This window comes from Physeter macrocephalus, chromosome 11 (genome assembly GCF_002837175.3).
Source record: "Physeter macrocephalus isolate SW-GA chromosome 11, ASM283717v5, whole genome shotgun sequence".
Lineage (NCBI taxonomy): Eukaryota > Metazoa > Chordata > Mammalia > Artiodactyla > Physeteridae > Physeter > Physeter macrocephalus.
Genome location: NC_041224.1, coordinates 87,866,838 through 87,874,684, shown reverse-complemented (window position 1 = coordinate 87,874,684; position 7,847 = coordinate 87,866,838). Strand labels below are relative to the sequence as shown.

Sequence of the window (7,847 nt, the reverse complement as noted above, 5' to 3'; positions counted from 1 at the left end):
GTCCCAGAGACCAGCTAATACAGGAGATTGAGGAGGGCCCAGCTAACATTCTTTCCATGGGCCAATGCCACACACTTCTGTGGAATATTAGCACCAGGAATGGTGAGGGCTGCTGCTTAGAAATAAAAAGTGACAACCCCCAGCTGGCATTTCTGAATATGTGGGGCCTTTCTGAATGAGATGATTTTCCATTTGAGGGAGGGAAGAGTAAGATGTCAATGAAGGCAGAGGTAGGTGTCTGGAACATCCAAAGACAGGAGACTACAGTTTTCCTCACAACTTGAAAATTATAGAACCCTTATATGCATGCATTTCACTAATAATTTATACATCCTAGTTCTTTGAGAACTGGTGAAAACAGAATCCACAGCATATTCAGAGTGACAATTAAGTACTTAAACAATGAGGCAAAATTCTGAAGAAACAACAGGATTCTCAAATATATGTTCATCAGCCCACTGAAAAGTTAATGACATTCCAAATTCCTTAAGCCAAGCCTGTATATACGTATGAATTTTGTCAGTACAGGACAAAGAGAGTTGCAAGTTGAACAATTGCCCAGATAATTTGATTGGGACAGTTTGCTTAGGTCCTGAAAACCAACACTTCCTCTCTTCCTGTCCTTGCCTTTCCCCCAACTCTCACCCCAGTTTCCCCCTAGCATACTATTTTTTTTTGGGTAATTATCCATGTGGGTTTTTAATTTTTTTGATTATTAATATTATGACATGTCAGGTGATGGCTATATCTATTTTTTAAGGGTTAGGTATTTTATTTATTTATTTTTAACGTTTTTATCGGAGTATAATTGCTTTACAATGGTGTGTTAGTTTCTGCCTTATAACAAAGTGAATCAGTTATACATATACATATATCCCCATATCTCTTCCCTCTTGCGTCTCCCTCCCTCCCACCCTCCCTATCCCACCCTTCTAGCTGGTTACAAAGCACTGAGCTGATCTTTCTGCCAGCATACTTTTTAATCTGCATTATCTGTATATAACTATATCCACCTTCCACTTCACTTTGACTGTATAGGTGATAGACTTGGCTACATGTGTACATATTAAGGACAGTAGATGAAGGGAATTGGATGGGTGAAGTACACTGATCCAAAGTCTGTTTCTCTCTACTGTACAGCTGCAGCCAGAGGCAAAGTAAACTGTGTGTTTATAAATATCCAGTGAATTAATGTGGATACATTAAGTCTAAAATCCTGGCCTTTCTTTTGGGGATCTGGATTATTTGGATGATTGTCTAGACTTCACTACAGTCATATCCAGGTACATAGAAGTATTTCCACATATGTTTAGGCCATATAGATGATCCAGATAATTCCAAGTTCAAGTGTTTCCTTCTTTACTAATACCCATCCTTGAATTTTTAGGATGCCTGCATCTCCTTTACTTGGGTTCTGGGATCAGTTAGAGTATCTCTGAGCCAGAGTATTGATTCAGTACTTTTTTTTTTTAACATTTTATTTTATATTGGAGTATAGTTGATTAACAATGTTGTGATGGTTTCAGGTGTACAGCAAAGTGCTTCAGTTATACATATACTGGGTTGGCCAAAAAGTTCCTTCTGTTTTCAAGTAAAAATAAGTCACATTTTTCATTTTCACCAAGAACTATATTGGACAACGTATTCACCATTTTGTTCCACTACCTTCTGCCATTTTTCAGGCAACTTCATAATTCCGTCCTCCCAAAACTTTTTATCTTTTTGAGCAAATAACTGTTCCAGGTGCCTTTTATTTATTTATTTATTTTTTTGTGGTATGCGGGCCTGCCTCTGCTGCGGCCTCTCCCGTTGCGGAGCACAGGCTCCGGACGCGCAGGCTCGGCGGCCATGGCTCACGGGCCCAGCCGCTCCGCGGCATGTGGGATCCTCCCAGACCGGGGCGCGAACCCGGTTCCCCTGCATCGGCAGGCGGACGCGCAACCACTGCGCCACCAGGGAAGCCCCACCAGGTGCCTTTTACAGTCTTCCAGGGAATTGAAATTTTTTCCATTAAGAGAGTTTTGTAAATACTGAAATAAATGGAAATCTGAAGGTGCAATGTCTGGTGAATATGGTGGATGAATCAAAACTTCCCAGCCAAGCTGTAACAGTTTTTGCCTGGTCATCAAAGAAACATGCGGTCTTGTGTTATCTTGATGGAAGATGATGCGTTTTCTGTTGAGTAAATTCTTTTCCTCACGTGTTGCTTTGAGTTGGTCTAATTGGGAGCAGTACTTGTTGGAATTAGTCGTTTGGTTTTCAGGAAGGAGCTCATAATAGAGGACTCCCTTCCAATCCAACCATATTCACAACATCACCTTCTTTGGATGAAGACTGGCCTTTGGTGTGGTTGCTGGTTTATTTCACTTGCCTCATAATCACTTCCATTCCACATTATTGTACACTATCCACTTTTCATCTCCCTTCACAATTTGTTTTAAAAATGGAACGTTTTCATTATGTTTAAGTAGAGAATCGCATGTGGAAATATGGTCAGGAAGGTTTTTTTCACTTAGCTTATGTGGAACCCAAACATCAAAGCGATTAACATAACCAAGCTGGTGCAAATGATTTTCATTGCTTGATTTGGATATTTTGAGTATGTTGGCTATCTCCCATGTGGTATAACATTGATTTTTCTCAGTTACTGTCTCAATTTGATCGCTATCAGCTTCAACTGGTCTACCCGACTGTAGAGCATCATCCAGTGAGAAATCTCCACCACAAAACTTTGCAAACCACTTTTGACGTGTTTGATCAGTTGCAGCACCTTCTCCATACACTGCACAAATCTTCTTTTCCATTTCAGTTGCATTTTTACCTTCCTTGAAATAAAGCATGGCATGCTAAAAATGTTGCTTTTTTCTTCCATCTTCAATATTAAAATAGCTACCCCAAAATTCACCAATTTTGATAATTTTTTTTTTTAAATGTATTTATTTATTTTTGGCTGTGTTGGGTCTTCGTTTCTGTGCGAGGGCTTTCTCCAGTTGTGGCAAGCGGCGGCCACTCTTCATCGCGGTGCGCGGGCCTCTCACTATCGTGGCCTCTCTTGTTGTGGAGCACAGGCTCCAGATGCGCAGGCTCAGTAGTTGTGGCTCACGGGCCTAGTTGCTCCGCGGCATGTGGGATCTTCCCAGACCAGGGCTCGAACCCGTGTCTCCTGCATTAGCAGGCAGATTCTCAACCACTGCGCCACCAGGGAAGCCCTATAATTAGTCTTTATACTGCAACAGCAGTAAATGGCCCATGTGCAATCAAATGTGGAACTGGGGCACAACTTCTAGCCACAGACAGAAATTATACACTGCATTCAGTACATTAGAGTACGTTATATTAACCAGAGCGAAGGGTTTAGTACACTTATTGCAGGGTTGGTATTTCTTTCCCTTTGAGCTGAACCAGCTGAGCTTCTGAGCTGACATATTACTGCTGTAAATAGTAAGGCTGCTGTGGTGGCTGAAGGGAGGGGTATGAAGGCTGCTGGGGTCCTGGGTGCGGAGCCTGTCCAGGGCTCTGGTGATACACTGGCGGGTATGGCATATTATACTGGCTGTATGCGTAAGGATTATAGCCCATGGGCATGGGCATTTGGCAATACCCAGGATACCTTGGATAGGTGGGGTACGGGGGTCCCTGGGCCTGCAGAGGAGGAGCTGAACCAGGAGTTTGTGATGGAGCTGGTGCAGTGGTCCCAGTACTCGCTGGAGCTGGAGCTGAAGCTGGAGCAGTAGCAGGAGGGGTTTGATTTGCTGGAAGCACAGGAGGTGGAGGCCGGGCTGGGGGCTGAGGTTTAGTAGGCGGCATGGTTTTTGGCACTGGAGTTGGAGGTATTGGCTTGTGTCCCCCTGCTGGAGAGGACTGATACACAGCTGTAAGAACTGAAGGAGCACTAGGTTCTCTGGCAATGCTTTGTTGTAAGTCCTTTAAGAGTTCATCCCTCTCTGTCTCCGTTCAAACACTATATTACTGCATTTGTTCTGGAACCTGAGGAGTATTTCAGTCAGCTCATTGTAAAACTTTGTGCCCTCTTTCAAATTAGCTACAAGTTCAACAAAGTTGTCATACGCAGCAGCTAAATTCTTCAAAACTTCTTCTCTTAAATTAGCTTCATTGTTAGACTGTTTCATTTTTGAAAATTCCTGGTGTGAGACCTGAATATTTTTAAGAAGTCCTTCCTGTCTCTTTAGAGATTCTTGGACTTTAGTTGTAAGACCCCCATAGATTCGATCCAGGTCTGTAACAGAAATAGCTTCTTCATTTATCACACCACCTTGAGCCAGAACAGTCAAAAATTTGCTCATCATGTCAAAATTCACTGATTTAAGGTCATTCTCCAGCCCCTCTCTTTCCTTCTTTACTTCATCAAGATTTGTCAATACGGATTTTAAGACATTTACAACCTCGCTGCCCTGCATGGTCTTCGTCGGTTTAGCAGATGGGATGGCAGCATTCAGCTCTGGCTCCGGTTTACACAGAAGTGCAGTGGTGTCCCGGTGAGCCTGGTAACGCTCTTTCACCTGTCCACCTGCTTGCACAGCTTTATCCAAAACAGTTCTGAAGTTGCTTCCCTCTGCTTTTAAAGGCTTACAGAGTTCATTGGATGGTGTCCTTTGCCAGCGTTCCTTGAATTTTGCTCTTAAATCATTGTCAGTTGTTTCTTCTTCATCCCTCAGTCTTAATGACTCATCTAGGATTTCTCTATTTCTTTTTGGAAGTTCAGGTAGCTCTTTGATCAACTGATCAACAGTCTCAATGCCTCCCTTTTCAATCACAGATGTGGAATTAGTCAATATAGATTGAGGTACAGTAACTCCAGATATATCTTCAATTGCTGCTGGAAGATTAAGTGAAGCTAACACCCCATTTGCCAAAGTGGTGGCTTCTCTCATTTGAGCAATTGATCTGTTAACTAAATCAGCTTCCTCTGATTATAGGCAGCCAAAGACTGCTGCACTGACACAGGAACCATCTTCTCAAACAGATCAGTGAATTTCTGGCTGATGGGTACATTGACTGGCGTAGATTTCACAAGTGTGGCTTTGCCAATAGGGTCTAGATCTTTAAGGTCTGGAACTCGATCGTTGATAAATGAAGTCATTATCCTTCTTTGCTGCAGTAAGGGCACTGTTGACTTTGTCAGACAATTCCTTCACGTTGACATATTCATCATAGCGAGATGTCACTGTTTTAATCAATTCTGTTGCATGCTGTAACCTTGCAATCTCTTCTCCAGATTTCTTCTGCTGTTTTGCCAGGATAGACTGGTGATACTCAGCATAGGCCTGCATGATACAGTGCTTTGCAGCCAAGACAGGAAACACCTCCTGGAAATAAAAATACATGGGGAGAGTATCTTTGTACTGACACTGTTTAAAACATCACCAGAATAATCTGCAGCCTGATTAGCCAATTAAGCTATGATGGCACCTTTCATTTTATCTCTAGTGGCTTTAAAAAAAAATACTTCTTGGGCCTGTGCCAATATGATAAGACTGAGGGTCCCAATGGTATCTGGAGATATGTCCACAGTAGGCTCTCTATTCAAGGCAGATAAAACTGTCTCTTTAATATGCAGAAAGGCACCACTAGCAAACTTATAATGCTTAGCAGCGATTTTCAATCCTTCATCATTATCCAGGTTCTATTCTGCTGCAATCTGGCTAGCTAAGGCTGCACAACTGAACACCACACAGGTCTTTTCATAACCTTGGCTTGCAAGAGCCAATTTTACAGATCCTCCAAAAAGTGAACCCTTATCAAAAGCATCCTTCCAGGTAAATGTCAAGCAGATCTGGTTTTCAGAAAATGGGAATTTGGGTTCAGTGGAACAGATGTGATCATAATATCTCAGCAGTGTCTCGAGTGTGCCCTTGCGCTTGTCCAGCAGTCGGCCGAGCGTAGCATGGCACAGCTTGCTGAGCTCCTCTGCCCCGCACAGTACTGGGTCTGCTCCTCCACACTGCTCGGGTACATCTGCTGGATGAACTTCACCAGCATCTTGGCCCGGTCTACCTCCGAGGTCTTCTTCAGCTGCACTGAGATGAACATCGCCATGGTGAGCGCCTCGGCCGCACTTCAGGCCAAAGAGACCGTGCGTCGGCGATGAAGGCCGAGGTGCGTTGGGTACTGGGCCACCGGAGTGGCTGACCAATGGGCCAAGGGACTTGTGCTCCGGTTATCCACTTTAAATATAGCATGGTGTACATGGCAACTCCAAATTCCCTGACTATCCCTTCCTCCCACCCTTCCCCGCTGGTAACCATAAGTTCATCTGAGTCCCTGAGTCTGTTTCTGTTTTGTAAATAAGTTAATTTGTATCTTAATGGCTCAGTAATATTCCATTGTATATATGTAAGACATCTTTATCCATTCCTCTCTCGCTGGACATTTAGGTTGCTTCCATGTCTTGGCTACTGTAAACAGTGCTGCAATGAACATTGGGGTGCATGTATCTTTTTGGACCATGTTTTTCTCCAGAAATATGCCCAGGAATGGATTTTCAGGATTATATGGTAGCTCTATTTTTAGGTTTCTAAGGAAACTCCATACTGTTTTCCATAGTGGCTGTACAAATTTACATTCCCACCAACTGTGTAGGAGGGTTCCCTTCTCTCCACACCCTCTCCAGCAGTTATTATTTGTGGATTTTTTGATGATAGCCATTTTGACTGGTGTGAGGTGATATCTCACTGTGGTTTTGCTTTGTATTTCTCTAATAATTAGCGATGTTGAATATCTTTTCATGTGCCTCTTGGCCATCTGTATGTCTTATTTGGAGAAAAGTCTATTTAGGTCTTCTGCCCATTTTTTGATTGGGTTGTTTGTTATGATGATATTCAGCCTCATGAGCTGTTTGTAAATTTTGGAGACTAATCCCTTGTCAGTCACATCATTTGCAAACATTTTCACCCAATCTGTGGGTTGTCTTTTTGTTTTGCTTATGGTTTCCTTTGCTGTGCAAAAGCTTTTGAGTTTAATTAGGTCCCATTTGTTTGTGTTTTTTTGGCTGTGTTGAGTCTTTGTCGCTGTGCTTGGGCTTTCTCTAGTTGCAGTGAGTGGGGGTTACTCTTTGTTGCAGTGCACGGGCTTCTCATTGTGGTGGCTTCTCGTTGGGGGGCATGGGCTCTAGGTGCTCAGGCTTCAGTAGTTGCAGCATGCAGGTTCAGTAGTTGCAGCACGCGGGCCCTAGAGCACATGGGCTTCAGTGCGGCGTGTGGGCTCAGTAGTTGCTGTGCGTGGGCTCTAGGGCATGTGGGCTTCAGTAGTTTTGGCATGCTGACTCAGTAGTTGTTGCTTGTGGGCTCTAGAGCGGAGGCTCAGTACTTGTGGCACACAGACCTAGTTGCTCTGCGGCATGTGGGATCTTCCTAGACTAGGGATCAAACCTGTGTCCCCAGCACTTGCAGGCAGATTCCCAACCACTGCGCCACTAGGGAAGTCCCTCCATTTGTTTATTTTTGTTTTTATTTCCATTATTCTGGGAGACGGATCGAAAAAGATATTGCTGTGATTTATGTCAGAGAGTGTTCTGCCTCTCTGACAGTTTTATAGTGTCCAGTCTCACATTTAGGTTTTTAATCCTTTTTGAGCTTATTTTTGTGTATGGTGTTAAAGAATGATCTAATTTCATTCTTTTTACATGTGCCTGTCCAGTTTTCCCAGCGCCATTTGTTGAAGAGGCTGCCTTTCTATCATTGTGTAGTCTTGCCTCCTTTGTTGTAGATTAATTGACCATAGGAGTGTGTATTTATTTCTGGGCTTTCTATCCTGTTCCATTGATCTATGTGTTGGTTTTTGTGGCAGTACCATACTGTTTTGATGACTATAGCTTTGTAGTATAGTCT

At 43.2% G+C, this 7,847-nt stretch overlaps 1 pseudogene; it reads right to left on the bottom strand.

The window, feature by feature from the left end:
* Positions 1 to 3,426: 3,426 nt before the first annotated feature.
* LOC102994882 (programmed cell death 6-interacting protein-like) overlaps positions 3,427 to 7,847 on the bottom strand; it is a 10,189-nt pseudogene continuing 5,768 nt past the window's right edge.